The following is a 17500-nucleotide window of genomic DNA, read 5'->3' as shown; positions in this document are numbered from 1 at the left end:
AGATCCTGACAGACTTCGAAGCGATGTTCTTTCTTCTCAGTTGTCAGCATGTGTGGGACAAACTTGGCCGAGACACCTCCGCATGTTCAATTCAGACGTTATTACTGCCTCCACGAACCCATACGACAGATCAACAACATTAGCAATGTCTTTCATTGTCCTCCGATAATCCTCATTCTCAAGCTTATGAATGTACTCCACATTTCAGGGGTGACGGTCGTGGCAGGACTTCCAGATCGCCCATCGCCTTCCAGGGACGCTCTTCCGCTTTTGTCCGGGAATGTTTTGACACCACTTCGTATATACCAATATTAATTATATACACATTTATATTTATATGTATACATATATTTACATATATGTCCCAATATAATAAATATGTATGTATAAAAGTGTGTGTGCATTTGTGTGGATTACCACCCCTATAGACACGTACACAAGCATATACGCATGCGCAAAACATATCCATATTTTATCAAACTTTATTTTTCGCAGGGCTGATATTAAATATTACGTAAGTTGAATAGTGTCACTCTTGGATGAAAACTTTTTTTTTCTGCATGAGGCTTTCGGAATCATAGTGTTTCTTTACTTGAAGATTCGAAAGCTACATCATATGAAATATAATAGGAACGGAGTAGGAATAACGAAATATTCTGGGGTACGAATATTTTGGACCTGCTTGCTATTTGAACCGATGTCAAATATAGTTTGGTTATAAAGTTTCTTGATGAAAATTTATATTGATAGCATATCCGTATTAAGTCAAACGAATCGCAATGGTCTTTTGCAATAAACTGATATTAAATCATCATTTTTATCTATTTATTTTGTATGTAGGTTTATTTCCACTACATATACATCGGCAATGAATAGCAGCTATTGTCGTAGTTTGGCACTTGCTAAATCGATGTATTTAGTGTTTGGTCTGTAGAAGATAGCTTCACATTTCTGCGTCACACATCTACAAATATTGAATTTGAAAATGTCAGCTTGATCCTGTTCTCTCCCAAAGAACACATTACTTCATTGCTTTTAACATCGATGTCATGATATTCATGTTTGATGAGTGTAGGTGTCATAAGTGGAGGCGCGTAGCTTAGTGGTTAAGGTGTTGGACGCACGATCGTTAGATTGTAGGTTCGATTTCTGGATCGGGTAACAGATTCTGTTCTTGAGCAAAAAACTTCATTTCAAGTTCCGCCGTTCTACTCCGAAGGCAAACATGACTAATCCTGCAACTGACCGTCTATGTGAGGAATATATACGATATGCAAACCGGAAAACCGGCCCTTATGAATCGGAATGATTCAAAAAGGTAACCTTACACTTCTTTTTTTTTTCATAGGTGCCATACTCTATCTGTAATGCAATGGTAAATTTGTTGCTGTTATCCAGATAAACCTTGAACAGGATATTCATGTTATAACGACGAAATGACTGCTGATGGAAATGTTTTTTGGAAAGTCATTCAACGAATATAAAAGATCATGGTTTGCAAGGCATTATATTTTCGTGCGAATGTTGCTATCGTTTTTTTTTTTTTTTGTGTGTGTATGTGAGTGTGTGCGCACAGCTATGTGGATGATCGAGTGAACAGAGCTCTGGAGAGAGATGGTGTGAAAAATAATTCCCGGCTATCGAAAGGTATAACCGAGAAGAAGGAGGATCTTCTTGGGTTATATGGAAAGTAATGAAAGGAGAGCAAAGTAAAAACTGCCTTAAATCGAACCGTAGTTGAATGGAATGCTTTTTGTGTGCGAAAAGCCAATCCGTTAATCGTGATTCAAGTTTTCGATGAAGCAATAAACCCGACATCCCTGTTATAGGTGTGTCGGATATAAAACTGCACCGTTTTAAGGTATATGTATACGCGGTATTTTCCCGTGTCCCCTACAGGTCGTAGTACGTAATGCTAATCTATGTACGCTGTAGTTGTGTATTTGAGGACACCAGCGTAATCTTAACCATAATACTGATATACACTGAAATGAAATTTTATACACCACACATCCTGTCTATTTAGAGATGATTAGCTTAGTTTCTTGGAAGTTAAGCATCCTGACTACGGAATGACTACGGATAATGTGACACAGGTAATAAGTGGGGAAATATGTGCAATGAAGACATCAGAAATATTGTTATTCTAGGCGCAGGTGTGGCTGTGTGGTTTGTAGCTTGCTTACCAACAACATCGTTCCGGGTTCAGTCCCCCTGCGTTGCAGCTTGTGTGCCTTCTACTATAGCTTCGAGCCGACCAAAGCCTTGTGAGTGGTTTTGGTAGACGGAAACTCGAAGCCCGTCGCATATATATATGTGTGTGTGTGTCTATATGTGAGGATATGTTTGCGTGTCTGTGTTTGTTTCCCCACCATCGATTGACAATGTTGGTGTGCACACGTCCCAGTAAGCTAGTGTTTTGGCAAAAGAGACCGATAGAATAAGTACCAGACTTACAAAGAATATGTCCTGGGGTCCATTTGTTCGGCTAAAGGCGGTGCTCCAGCATGGCCGCATTCAAATGACTGAAACAAGTAAAAGAATAAATAAACCATTACAACAGAGCGTAAAAGACAGGTGGCTCATTGCTTAGGGTATTCGGCTTACGGTCATAAAGTCGTGAGTTCGATTCTCTGAGGTGCGTTTTGTCTTTGGGAAAAGTATTTTGTTTTACATTGCTCCATTCAACTCAGCTGGCGAAAATGAGTCGTACCTGTATTTCAAAGGACCAAACATATCGCATTTTGTGTCACGCTGAATCACCCTCAGAATTACGTTAAGTGTACGGGTGTCTGGGGAGTGGTCAGCTACTGTTTGTTCCTTTGATCGGATCAACTAAAAGCGTTGGAGTTCCTCCCCACTTTTTATAACAGAACAAGTTATTATTATAAAAGCGCAAGCGACTAGCTTTCACCATTACAACATTGCTATAGAATGTTCCCATCTTACAATCCTCATATGGCTCTCAACATCATAAATTAGATGCTACACCTGTTTATTTTTAGTCATGAATGCAACGCGAGATTTGGCTTCTCATATGTGATATTCACAATAAATCTAAAAAAAAACGCAAAGAATTTGCACATCAAAGCTGGAGAAACCGCTTATGGTGAAAATGATTCTCAATAATATATTTTTGAGTTTTAAATCCATATAAGGAAGGATTATACAAGAAAGGAGCGGATCCGTGAAGTGACTCAATTTTTTAATGTATTTACGAGGAGGAAAATTATAAACGACAACGTTGGACTGATAGCAACTTATGTAGGGGAGATCGGGTCTAGTTGTTACATCAGTAAGTTGTTGCAAGCCCATTGTTTCCAACTTCAATAAATAGGTGAAACTCGGGTCTCTACCTCGTGAAGGTCAACTCCAAAGCATCATGACTGCACATGTGTATTGCACTGGCGGGCTGACACCAGGAAAGATATGGCTCAAAATACGATCTTTTACTCCAAAGATGAAATTTTGCCACAAAATTTCCTTAACTACTAAAGCACAAGTAGTTTGTGGCTCATTAGGAAGTGTTGGAAGTTGCCTTCGATACATGAAGATGTGTTCCGGATGCCAGGCATTGCTAGAGCACTGTACGAGGTAATTCCCAGAGACCCATGGTCGAGGCTAATTGTTTCAGTGTATCAACACTTACCCCAGGCATGTAACATCTTACCCCTTCTATTTCAGTTTATCACGCCATGCCTAGAAATTATAAAAGGAAAGCTACAAGGGGGGATACCCCTCCTGATGTCAGGGAAAGAGCCGCCAGAAAAGTTGTGGATAAAAAGAAATCATTACGGGATGTTGCCGTACAACAGCGCATAGGGAAGGAAATAAACGAACGGAAATCCAAACTAAAGAAGGCAACTGGTACAGAAAAGGCAACAAAGGGGAAGGCAAAATCAACTGAAATCGATAAAGGCAAAGGGAAGCAGCCACGCAACAACCAAGTCGCCAATTGGAAAATAGCCTGTCTGCTCAGATTGGTATTCCAACTCCGTTCCAGGGGAATAATGGGTGCAATGCATGATCTGTAAAGACTGGGCACACATTGACTATAGCGATGGACAACAGGACTTACTGTGTGATCTGTGTGGCGAGAAGTTAATGGAGGACAATTCTGACTGAATGGCACATGTAACAATGGGAAAATTGGCTGATGAGGACTCTCAGTATTACAGTTAAGATATGAGGTGGTTCAAGCACAGGTAGTTAATTAAAATAATACTTCCTAGATGCAAAAAGCAGGAGACGTATTCATTTTAAACTTGTTTGTTAACATAATTCCGAGTTATCAACAGTTGTTATAAAGTACCCCAGTAAGTGTCACAACGTACCCCGCACTCGGGGGAAATTGTTACGGCTGACATCACCTCTTTAATTAGAGCCTGTCTAATTAATGTTATGTAATTCTGTTTTTTGCTGGTGATAACAATAAATAGAGATTTTTTTACTAATCAAAAATGAATACAGCTAATTAAATATGAATAAATGAACACAGCTGTGTTGATTTATGCGGGTGCCAAGGCAAAAAAAAATATTAAAAATATAACAACTAGACCCGTCTCCCCTACCTTATTCAACTTAAGCATCTTACTTAATGTACGTATATAGACTGTTGATAAGGTACATACTGCAGTATTTGACCTGACTTAACATGTTTTATGGGCGAAATATGTTAAAAAGCAATATAAATATCGGAGGGAAACGAAAATCGGTCCCAGCAGTCGTTAGATGCAGTCCTATCGTTTGGAGTCTTTTTTAATGGTGAGTATTCGAAGCCAGCCATCTGCTTGGAAGAGAATTCGCTGCCTACGATATGAGAAAGAGTGGTCGAAATAATGACTGGCAATGCGTGTGGCCATCTGGCTCAGTATAAATAACGTATTTATATAATTCATATTCTATCTCTGTATCATGACACACACACACACACACACACACACAACACACATATATATATATATATATATATATATATATATATATATATTATATATATATATATTATATATTGTTGTTATAGTAGTTACAGTAGCATTTCTCCTGAGATAAAATATATTATAAATGTGCTGTATGAGAAGCTTAATAAATATCAGTCGAAGACGAAGATTCGTCCCACCAGCGACTTGAATCCACTACACTATAGATAGATGTACCACTAAATATTCTTCTATTAGCAAGTTGGTGTGTGTGGGCGGTAGCTTTTTATAATGCAATATGCCAGGAATCATGCATACCATTAATTCTTCACAAGAGCAGGAAATATGTATGTTCAAGAGTAACTGTTTTACACAGAAGAAAATTGTATCCCCGATATCAAATTTATTGACTATGTTCTGATTAAAGTCGAAGTAGGATTTAGATAGATTTGAAACCTAAACTAAAGGTGACGTTGTCCTCTTAGCAGTTAAATTACGTTGTTCAATTTGTCTCACTCTCTACTTGTATGAGACAAACTAATTACTGCGAGAATATATTCAATACTTTCTCATAATTACACGAAAACACAGACTGGAAGGTTTGTGATGCGGCCATTGAAAGAATTCAGCTCCATGGCTAACATTTGGTTTATCGATCCCTCAGTGATGAATGGTAATATCGACCTTGTAATAGAATGCTTTTAATGTCAGAAGCTAGAAGGATTGAGAAAAAATATATATAAACAAAAACAAAACTTGTAATGCATTTAGAACGCCGTTCTAATGTTTCTGTCTCAGCACCATGTTCAAAATATTAATTTAGATAACGGAATTTATTTTTTTTACCTGCAGAAAATGAATTTAGATTTTGTTATTTAAGCATTTTACTAAATTTAGTATGAAATCATATTAAAATGCGTTTAAGTGACATATATGCGATCAAGATTTAACCAATCAAAGGGAAGCTTTGACATCAGATTAATTTTTTTTCGCCTGTCATTTATGGCTTACCGCATTTATTAACTTATTTCCGAATCCCAAAGCTTCAGAGCACAGCAGCTGATCTCCACATTCGTCTCTTACATTAGAGTTAAGTGAATGAGTAATAAACCTCTCTCTGGATGGAATGCTTTTTGTACGCGAAAAGCGAATCCGTTAATCGTGATTCAAGTTTTCGATGAAGCAATAAACCAGACAGCACTGTTATAGGCGTGTCGGATATAAAACTGTACCGTTTTAAGGCCTATGCATACGCGGTTTTTGCCCATGTCCCCTACGGATCGTAGTGGATAATGCTAATCCATGTACGCTGTGGTTGTGTATTTAAGGACACCAGCGTAATCTTAGCTGATATATACAGAAACGAATTTTTATACACCACACACCCTGTCTATTTAGAAATGATTGGCTTAGTTTGTTGAAAGTTAAGCATCCTGACTACGGAAAGACACTACAGCAGTGCCTGGTAATAAATTCTTGACATCTCACCTGATCATCCGGGATAATATAAATTCTGCCAGGCATGAATTCTCTTCATAGAGTTCGATGTCGTCGCAGAAATCAATGGATGTTTCTATTATCGCCATCGGAGCAAAGACGGTAGAAGCGACGTTTGAAGTGATCTCCATTTCATGGTTGTGGAAGCGAATTGGTTTTGCAATCGATCTTTGCAATGTATTCCATGTCAATGTGATGCTTTACTGAGAAGAAGAATAAAGAATTAAAAAAGAAAGCCATAAATAAACTAATCTGAATTAAAAGCTTACATATTTACAAATACTGTTCACACATAGATAAGAACGCTGATGAAATATGTTTAGCATTTTCTAATTTATGGAAGGCTACAAAGACTTATAAAGATATACGTGTAGCTTTTTCAAGGCACTAAGGCAGCGGTTCCATTTCAGGGTAATGAAACAGCCATAGTCTTTAACGTTGTAGCTGATGAAAGCCACATTTTCGGTTGTTCTGTATTTTAAGTATTTTTACTGTTTGTGACACTTTCTTACATTCATGGTTTCCGATAAACACAGCAAAAATTTCTTGCATGTTCAAGTTCGCTTACTCTAACTGCTATGACTTACATCTGCTTCCTGTCTGTCACCGGTTTTCTCCCCCACCCACAATTATCTTTTCTTATTATCTGACGTTCCAAACTAACCACTTCCGACTCCTGTTGTAGTCCCATGTGATTTTACCTTTAACAAAGGTGCAGCTGTATCCCCATCCATACCATTATTTGCTTAAGACTATCGTTCAAAGATTATATTAAGTTTACTCACGTTCACGTTGTATTTCCTATTTTATTTCTTGTATTACTATATCCCTTTTCATAATCATTATGATTTTCTCTTTTATTTTATCGAGAAACCTAACGTTTTATTAAATTCTAAAGTTACAATTTTAGTAACGGCATCAGAGTGCCTGCAGATATTAGATCGAGGAACACCTCGAGTCAGACATTCACTAGTGGGAAACTCATTGGATCTCAACTTGAGACAAGCCAAATATCTTGCCTCATACATGCCACCTGGCCGTGGTATCCAGCAATTTTCAGTTGAATTACAACAGAAAAGATTCCGTACATGTCCCGCTTAACGGGATTACGCATATTTCAGAATGCCTCGGACGGAAATCCGGCGATGTACGTCGCCAAGCAGTATTTCATTTTTTCTGCAGCATTCACAGAGAATATTTTAGTTTTATTTTGTCTTTAAGTTAGCGTTCTGTGGATCAATCATTGAACAACCGTTCCGAATGAGTATTTGGCGTTAAACTACAAAAGTCCTTTGTGACACAGCGATTGACGGCCACATTTAAGTACCAATTTTCTATTACGCTTTTCATTTAAAGTCTGAGCTCATTTCTTAGACACGCACACACCACACACACGCACGCACACAAACACCCACACACACACTCACACACACATACACATACACACTAACGTATGTGGTTATTGCAGTTGCTACATAATTTATGATTATTCAAATCGCATGATCCCGTTCATCGGATTAGATAAACATCCTGCCGGATTATTGGGAATGTGATTTAAAATAACCAGTCTTGAGACGAGCGCTCTGTGTACATACATGCATACATACATACATACATATATATATATATATATATATATATATATATATATATATATATAATATATATATATATATATACCTGCGTCGTTTGCTTTTTAAGTGCTTTGGTTTTACTGAGATCTCCCTTTTAAGTAGAATAGCCAAGACTTTTTGATTGCTATTTCTAAATTCGTTGTGTGGTGAGGCAAATCGTTGCTAAACCCTTAATTACTTAGTATATATATATATATATTATATATATATATATATATATATATATATATATATATATATATATATATATATATACACTAATATATAAATATATATATATATATACTAAGTAATTAAGGGTTTAGCAACGATTTGCCTCACCACACACCGAATTTAGAAATATACATATATACATATATATATATATATATATACATAATGAAGGACACTATCTTTATCAGTTCTCAGTTTTCTTAACATGATTTTGCAATCTCCCTACAGAATCATTCTCGCTTGTCGTGCCGAACAACTTTTATGCAACCGTTAAATATCTGCATACTTTGGGTTCACACTTCAGGTGTTTCCCCCATTAACCACGCGGATAATATATCGAAATAGCTCAACTGTAACCATATATCAACCATTGTGTTAAGCAACTTATTAACAATTTGCTCTTTCTTTACCCTCGGCTTTGTTGTATCTGCGACATTGCTTTACCAACTACGCGAGCAAATCTACTTTCTTCTTTTCAATTCCTTTTCATTGCTCTGTTAAGTTCAGTTTCAACATTGCAGATCTAGCTACAAATCCCCAGCATACCGCTTCATAGGATTTCATATATTAACACCCTTGAAATTTTAAGCCCTACATTTTCGTGTTTCCGCTCGATATTGCGCTTTCAAAGAATGCTAAATTAAGAATCGGGTTATTTGTTCTGTACGTTCTCGCTCTTATTTCATTATTTCTCTGTAGCTCGGGATCACAAACTCTACCTTCAAATTCACCAGCTATTTGCTTTTATATTAAGCGCCATCCAAACCTCTGTATCTTTATTCACGCTCCCCACCCCTAACATTTCTGGTCCTCCATATATTTTCTTATATGCTTTGGGCAAGATGTCAAGTATCGTAAATGAAGCTTTACGGGGTTTCTGAGACTGACGGTAGTAAGAAATAAATATATCTTTTAACCGAAAACCTAGGTCGAATATGTTTTTCCAAGGGCACACATGGTACTGTGCAGCTGTTTTAAAACTGGTATCGGATTATGTCAACATTCAGATAGACTACAGCGTGATGTGAGCTCAGAGTACAATGACCATGAAGAAATATAGGCACAAGGCCATCAGTTTCGGGAGTGAGGATTAAGTCGATTAGATAGACCCTGGTATTCAACTGGTATGTTATGAACCCCGAAAGGATTACATGCCAACTCGAGGAATTTGAACTCAGAATGTAAATAGGAGTGAAACGCCGCTAAGCATTTTGCCTGGCGTGCTAACAATTCTGTCAGAACGGTGCCTTAATCTTGAAGAAATATTGGATTCAAATTTTGGCACGGGGCAAGTAATATTGTGGAAGTGAGTAAGTCATTTCCATCGACCCCGGGACTCAGCTGGTACTTATTTTATCGACCACAAAAGGGTTTAAAAGCAAAGTCGATCTCGGCGAAATTTGAACTCAGAACGTTAAGAGAGACAAAATTTCGCTAAGCATTTCGCCCGGCGTGCTAACGATTCTACCAAGCACGCCGCCTTAACTTCAAAGAAATATTCCAATGAATTTTGCTCTAGCATCTTATAATTTTCCACCAATCCAAATTTGTGACAGGATATATTTTAGCAAACCCACAAATGAGTAAAATCAGAATTTACCTCGGCAATATTTGAACTTATAACCAGAACAAGCATTTAAGGGGATTCTATCCCCCAATACTCCACCCAGAAGAAGTTGTTAATTCACAGACTTAAAATTAACAGAGCGCAAAATTGTGCTCATACGAGTCGCGCCGACGAGGCTGCAGTATTATTCTCCTCTACAAGCAAAGAGTATTAAAGAGAAGAGATGCCGCCAGACATAGTCAGAAGTGATGAATTACAAGCTACCACTGCATGCTTCCTATTAACATGTGTTAATAGTGCAGCAATATGTTTGTAGTTTTTCCGTATTGAAAATTAACCATTTGGTTAGTGAGAGCAAGTCAACAATATCAAACGTTGGCGACTCTCATATCCAGTATTTATTGCGTCTATCTTCACCACCGGTATCTATATCATCGTGATCGTCATCATCATCATCATCATTATCGTCATCATCACCACCATCACCATCATCATCATTATCGTCATCATCATCACCATCACCATCATCGTCATCATCGTCATCATCGTCATCATCATTATCATCATCATCATCACCATCATCGGCATTATCGTCATCATCATCATCATCATTATCGTCATTATCATCACCATCACCATCACCATCATCGGCATTATCGTCGTCGTCATCATCACCATCATCATCATCATCCTTGTTTTCATCCTCAACATTATTACCAATATTTACGAGTATCTTCGTCATCGTCGTAGTCGGCGGCCTCCTCCTCCTCCTCCTACTCATCATCATCATCATCATCATTATTATCACCATTATCATCATCATCACCGTCGTCGTTATCCTCCTTATTTTGCTCAGCAGTATTTCATCTGCCGTTACGTTCTGATTTCAAATTCCACCGAGGTCGACTTTGCCTTCTTATCCTATCGGGGTCGATTAAATAAGAACCAGTGAAACGCTGGGGTCGATGGAATCGATGCCTCCCTACACAAAATTTCTAGCCTTGTGCCTATAGTAGAAAGGATTATCATCTTTACTTTAATATTGAAAAATATTACCGTTATTCACGATTTTCGTCGTCATCGTCATCGTCGGTGTCATCATTGTCATCGTCGTCGTCATCATAGTCATCATCGTCATCACTCTCCTCCTCCTCCTCATCATCATCATCGTTATCATCGTCGTCGTCGTCGCCATTACGGTCTTCTTGCTCATCACTGCCATCAAATTCCACCAATTTCACCATCGTCATCATCATCATCATCATCATCATCATCATCATCATCATCATCATCGTCATCATCATCATCATTATCGTCGTCGTCATCATCATCATCGTCATCATGATCATCATCATCGTCGTCATCGTCATCACCATCATCATCATCATCATCATCATCATCATCATCATCACCACCATTGTCAGTAACATCGTCGTCATCATCGTCATCGTCATCGTCATCGTCATCATCGTGGTTGTGTGCGTTGTGCTTGTCTTCCTTGCCATCCTTGCTATCCTCATTAAAGTTTAGCACAGGTCGAGGTAAATATAAATAAATACGAAAGCTAACATCGTTTAAAAATGCAACAGTCATTAATCGCAAGAGAAAGTAAGACAGATGTGATTAAAACACTCCAAAGAATTTGCAACGACAACATCAATAACTCAGTATTGTTTTATACTCTAATCTCTCTCTCTCCCTCTCCCCCTCTCTATTTCTTTCTTTCTCTCTCTCTTTCTCTCTCTCTATCTATCTATCTATCTATTTATCTATCTATCTATATATATATATATATTATATATATATATATCTACCTACCTAACTACCTACCTATCTCTCTATCTCTCTATCTATCTATCTATCTATCTATCTATCTATCTATCTATCTATCTATCTGTCTGTCTGTCTGTCTGTCTGTCTGTCTATCTATCTATTTCGCTCTTTCTGTCTGGCTGTCTCTCTCTCTCTCTCTCTCTTTCTCTCTCTTTCTTTCTTCCTTTCTTTCATATATCTATCAGATAGATAGATAGATAGATAGATAGGTAGATAGATAGGTAGATAGATAGATAGATAGATAGATAGATAGATAGATAGATAGATAAATAGATATAGGTAGGTAGATAGATAGATAGATAGATAGATAGATAGATAGATAGATCGATAGATAGATAGATAGATAGATAGATAGATAGATAGATAGATAGATAGATAGATAGATAGATAGATAGATAGATAGATACATAGTCTCCTTCCAGAGCAGAAGGGCAAATTATACGGAAGGACAAATTGTTCCGGCCTAGTATAACAAATCTTAGTCAAGCGACGAAAGAAATAGAAATAGTATGCTACTCTCCAGCCTAATCTTTCTCATAACAACACATAGATAGGCTAGTTAAAGAAAATAAGGAATGCAGGGCTGCTGACGTCGTTGTAGTACGGTTTGGAGCTAATAAGCACGACGGACAAGACGAGTGATGCGTTGTAGAAAGAGAGCTGCTGTGGTTTGTAAGACCTTATGACCTTTCTACATTACAATGCCATTCTGTAGGTTTGCTTCCTCGACAGATTAGAAACGAAACCAGTTCGACCAGCTGTGTACAGTAATAAACCATCATAAGTTCCATAAATAAGTACAAGTTGAGCACTAGATCGATGTGTTGTTACTATTAATATTTTAGTTTGGCTCAGGTTCGTTCTTATTCCTGGTAGGATTTATAAGGGTGGCGAGTTACTACCTGTAACCTTAGGTATCCACAAGTTTTCAGAAGTCTTTCAAGAACTTAGGGCTCTCCTTATAATTCTTGCTCTCCATAAGAGACAAACTTTCTGCAGGAGCTCTACCAGGTATTTTATTTCAGTCTCCTTCAGCCATGTGTCTATATATCTGCTTACTGTTCCCAACGCACCAATTATTATAGACACGAAGTTTACTGTTTGCCTGCTCCAAATTCTTCCTATTTCAAATTTCAAGGTCTTCTAAATATATGTATATTTTTTCTCTTCATCTTTCTTTACGATCCTTCAATCAATCAGTCATGTTGGGTCGATAATTAAGCAACTTCACTTTATCATTATGACCCGTCTAATATTTTCTGACTTTCGTCCGTCTTTACAGTACTAGTCGTGTTAGTAGTTGTGATAGTAATAATAGTAATACTAGTAGCAGTAATAAAAATAGAAGTAGCGTTGTTAATTTTGTTATTAATATTTTTTGCGACTGTTTTGAAGGAAGCATGTAGCACACGCTGACCTAGAATATTTAGTTACAACTTCTTATATTCTCTGCTCAAATGTCGCTGACATCTATTTTACGTTTTTATCTTTCTTTTCGTTGGATAAAGTAAACAAATCGAATACTAAAAAAGTTATATAATCGAGTATTATTTTCTCTTCTAGCAATAACTTACGCGCATGACGAGGAAAAATATGCATGAAAAATATTCAGGGTCAACAAACGCTTGATGTTAATGTTCCAAGGATGTAATAGTATTTAAACATACTAAAACCAATATTTTCCTAGGACAGGTTATTATAGAACCAGTTGCGTGCGGTTTGGTTCCTACGAAGTTTAAACCAATAAATGGACAGAGAATTTTTCAGTGTCGTAATGCCAATAATTCTATAACTGAGTGGAAGTATGCCCGCGGCTTTTATTCTGTTTTGAGAAACGTTATTATAATCATTTGTTATTGATAGAATAATTTATTCAGTATTTCTTAATATAAATATATATATATTAATGTTTCTAGATAAGCTACGTAGGTGGTCATTACTGCAGAGATTTATTCATGATAATAAGGTCAATTTCCTATTTGTCTCTACATGTCATCAACAACATTATTCGCTTACGACAATAACTGAGACCTATGTGGATCTTACTGGATTATAACTGACAATTTAGATACATACCGTTTTGACATACTTCCTGTCAGTCACTACAACATTATCAATAACCTAAAATAACGTCACAGTTTAGATGGTGTCGAAATTGTGATGATATTTGGTTGACACTTAATGATGGGTTTAGCTTGTGCAATTTTCCCACCTTTTTGTCATGTTTATTTATTGTAAAATGCTTTGCTATACCTAATTACCACTTTCTATCATCATATTACTTTCACTAAATTATTTATAACACACAAATGTATGCGATGCAGAGAAGACATCCAAATTATGATGGTATTTGTTCGACAACTGATGATGGGTGATGTTGGTCTGCATCCAGCGAGTTGGTTTTCCGCATTAACTTTTATATTATCTTCCTATTATTCTTGATAATTATTTTTGATCCTAGATTTTGATTTCTCTTGGTGGCATAGGTTTTGGAGTTTATATTTTAGATTCCTACTTTTAATACTTTTTGCTGCTTATAGTGTTGTCGTTGTTGCTCCTGTTGTTCAGTATCTGTTTTGGTCTGATGAAGCGGATATCAGAAGAAAAGCGTTTCAACTATGAGGCTCTTATATTTTATATTTTCAGACGCAGGGTATCTAGGAAGTACATTCCCCAATGTGTCCAGAAACAAACTGAAGAACAGGAAGTAGGAAGAGGTCACTCTTTCCACTTTCATATTGTATCGCACTGCGATGTTGAACAATGAGTCAGGTATGAGGAAAAGTGGCTTAACAGAAAAAAAGGAACCAAAAAAATGAAGTAAAATTATGCCAAGCCAATTGCATCCACGTTCTATCTAGAAGTGCCTACGTTTGTCAATATCTCTCCATGTCTGTCAGTCTCTCTATCGTTATCTTTCTATTTGTCTACCTTTCTTTTTCTATCTGTCTGGCTATCTCCCTCTCCTTTCTTTCGTAGAGAGCAAGTAATACACGAGTGTTACTCATAGCGATGGATATATTGGACAAGTAGGTATTTCTGGTAATTGCCCGGCTTTAGTAATCCTAGCGATTGGAAGGCGTTCTGAGGCGTTGAGTGTTGCGATTCGTGGGTGGATCAATCACAAAATTTCTTTTTCAAACTTTCTGGTTTCGTAAGTTTCGACTTCAGATCTGGCTCAGATCAATTTGCCTTTCATTACTTCTTGTATTTTGGGGCAATGTACGAAAGAACACATCGGTTATACTAGCGGCTTTGATGGCGTCCTCCAAAAAGCTTTTGAAATAACATTACTGTTTAGAGTGCATGACTCGGATATCAGAGGCGCTACTTCTCCGCATTGAGAGATCAGAGCTGCTATATGTGATAAAAATGTTATGAGAAAGAATCACTGAACATGTTTTGCGGGGAAAATCAAACGGCAGTATATAAGTGTGTGTGTCTAAGTATGTATACATCTATATATATATATATATATATATATTATATATATATATATATACATATATAAATGCATGAGTGTGTGTATGCGTATGTACGTGAGTGTATTTGTGTGTACGTGTGCGTGTATAAATATATACATATGCATAATATACAGGGTAACTTTTATATTGGTTGGATAAATATCCATAACCTCGTTTGGTCACACTTGCGGATTCAGCCGGATCAATAGGAAATAGTTAATTCTAACAGCATCCGATTGATGGCGTGCATGAGGTCTCCGCCATCACGAAGCACCCAGGATTAAATAGAAGATAAGATGAAATGGGATGAGATTATATCTTGTATACTGGTCAATTTAATCGATGATGCCCCATCCGACAAATCTCAGGCTGTGCATCTATATTAGAAGGAATTATATAATTTTTTTCATTATTTATTCTGCGATTTTATGTAATCATATTTATTCAGGGCTTTTAATTTGTATCCAATTTTTTATTATGTTGATTCTAAAATATTTTTAACATTCATTTTGTTTTTATTATCACTTCGCTTTCGCCATCCACCCTCACGCAATGTTCTTTCATTAAGTCCATCAATAATGATATATTTCTATGTAAGTAATAGCCCATGTGGCTACTAAAGAAATTACTTTTATCGTAATTATTATTATTATTATTATTATTATTATTATTATTATTATTATTATTATTATTATTATTATTATCATTATTATTATTATTATCATTATTATTATTGTTATAATTATTAACATCATCAGCAGCAGCGTCACCACCACCACCACCACCACCACCACCACCACTACCACCATCAATATCATCATCATCATGAACATCATCATCAATTATTATTATTATTATTATTATTATTATTATTCAATATTAGTAAGTATCCAGCATGTTTCTGCAAAGCTTAAGAAGTGTATATATAGTTGTAAGTTTTGGAGTATGAGTGTGTGTGTGTGTATTTACGTATGTGTGTGTTTGTATGTATGTGTGTGTGTGTGTGTGGATGTACTTGGTGGAGGAAATTATATGTATAAGTGCGTGTTTGTGTACGTGATTGTGACGTGGTCGTGTACGTTTTTATGAAGCATACGTAATCAAGTTGTTTGTCTATAGGAAATTTAATTCACATTTGTACACACGTAAATTTTGTTATACAAACACACACACACGCACACACATACACACACACACAAGCAAAAAGAAAGGAAACGTGAAAGGGAAAGAGAATCGGGAAAAGAGAGTGGAAGAATGAGAGAAGACAAAATGAAACTGGCAGACAGGAATAAAGATGCAGAGAGAGAGAGAGAGAGAGAGAGAGAGAGAGAGAGAGAGAGAGAGAGAGAGAGAGAGAGAATTAGAAATATATAGACATATGTATATATAGAGAGGAACAGAAATAGATATGCTGAGATATAGTGAGATACATAGAGAATTTTAAAAAAACATAGTAAACGATACAAAGATGGCGACGGGGAACAAATAAAAATAAATTTGCTGAATTCACAGTAAGAGCTTATCTTTGAACTGTTCTATCAAGAGATGGCAGTTGACAGATAGTTCATATTACATTAATGGAGATTTAGCTATAATATACACCCACATAAACATTTACCTCTGGAGATTAATATTGTTTAACTATACACAACGTTTTGTATTTTCTATATCATCTATTAGCATTAATCTATGCTGGAAATATTGTACATTAAGTGTTTGTTTTGTTTTGCTTTCCTAACCAGTATACACATGCAAGTACATACGTATATGAATAAATATTCATGTGCACACCACACACACACACACACACATATATATATATATATAGACATACACACGCGCACACGAACATACACACATATAAATGAACATATATATTTTATATATATATATACATATAATATATATATATGCATACATAAATATAAATAGATATGTAAATATACATAACTATATACATATATGTATCTATCTATCTAGTCATATATATGTGTTTGTATGTATCTATGCATAGATACAATGTTGTAATAATATATATATATATATATATATTATATATATATATTCATATATAGATATATATATATATATATTATATATATATATATATATATATATATATATATATATATATAATATATATAAAGGCGGCGAGCTGGCAGAAACGTTAAGCACGCCGGGCGTAATGCGTTGCCGTATTCGTCTGCCGTTACGTTCCGAGTTCAAATTCCGCCGAGGTCGACTTGCCTTTCATCCTTCCGGGGTCGATAAATTAAGTACCAGTTGCGCACTGGGGTCGATGTAATCGACTTAATCCGTTTGTCTGTCCTTGTTTGTCTCCTCTGTGTTTAGCCCCTTGTGGGTAGTAAAGAA

The sequence above is a fragment of the Octopus sinensis genome, linkage group LG16 (assembly GCF_006345805.1).
Source record: "Octopus sinensis linkage group LG16, ASM634580v1, whole genome shotgun sequence".
Classification (NCBI taxonomy): Eukaryota; Metazoa; Mollusca; class Cephalopoda; order Octopoda; family Octopodidae; genus Octopus; species Octopus sinensis.
Note: the sequence above shows the minus strand (reverse complement) of the source record.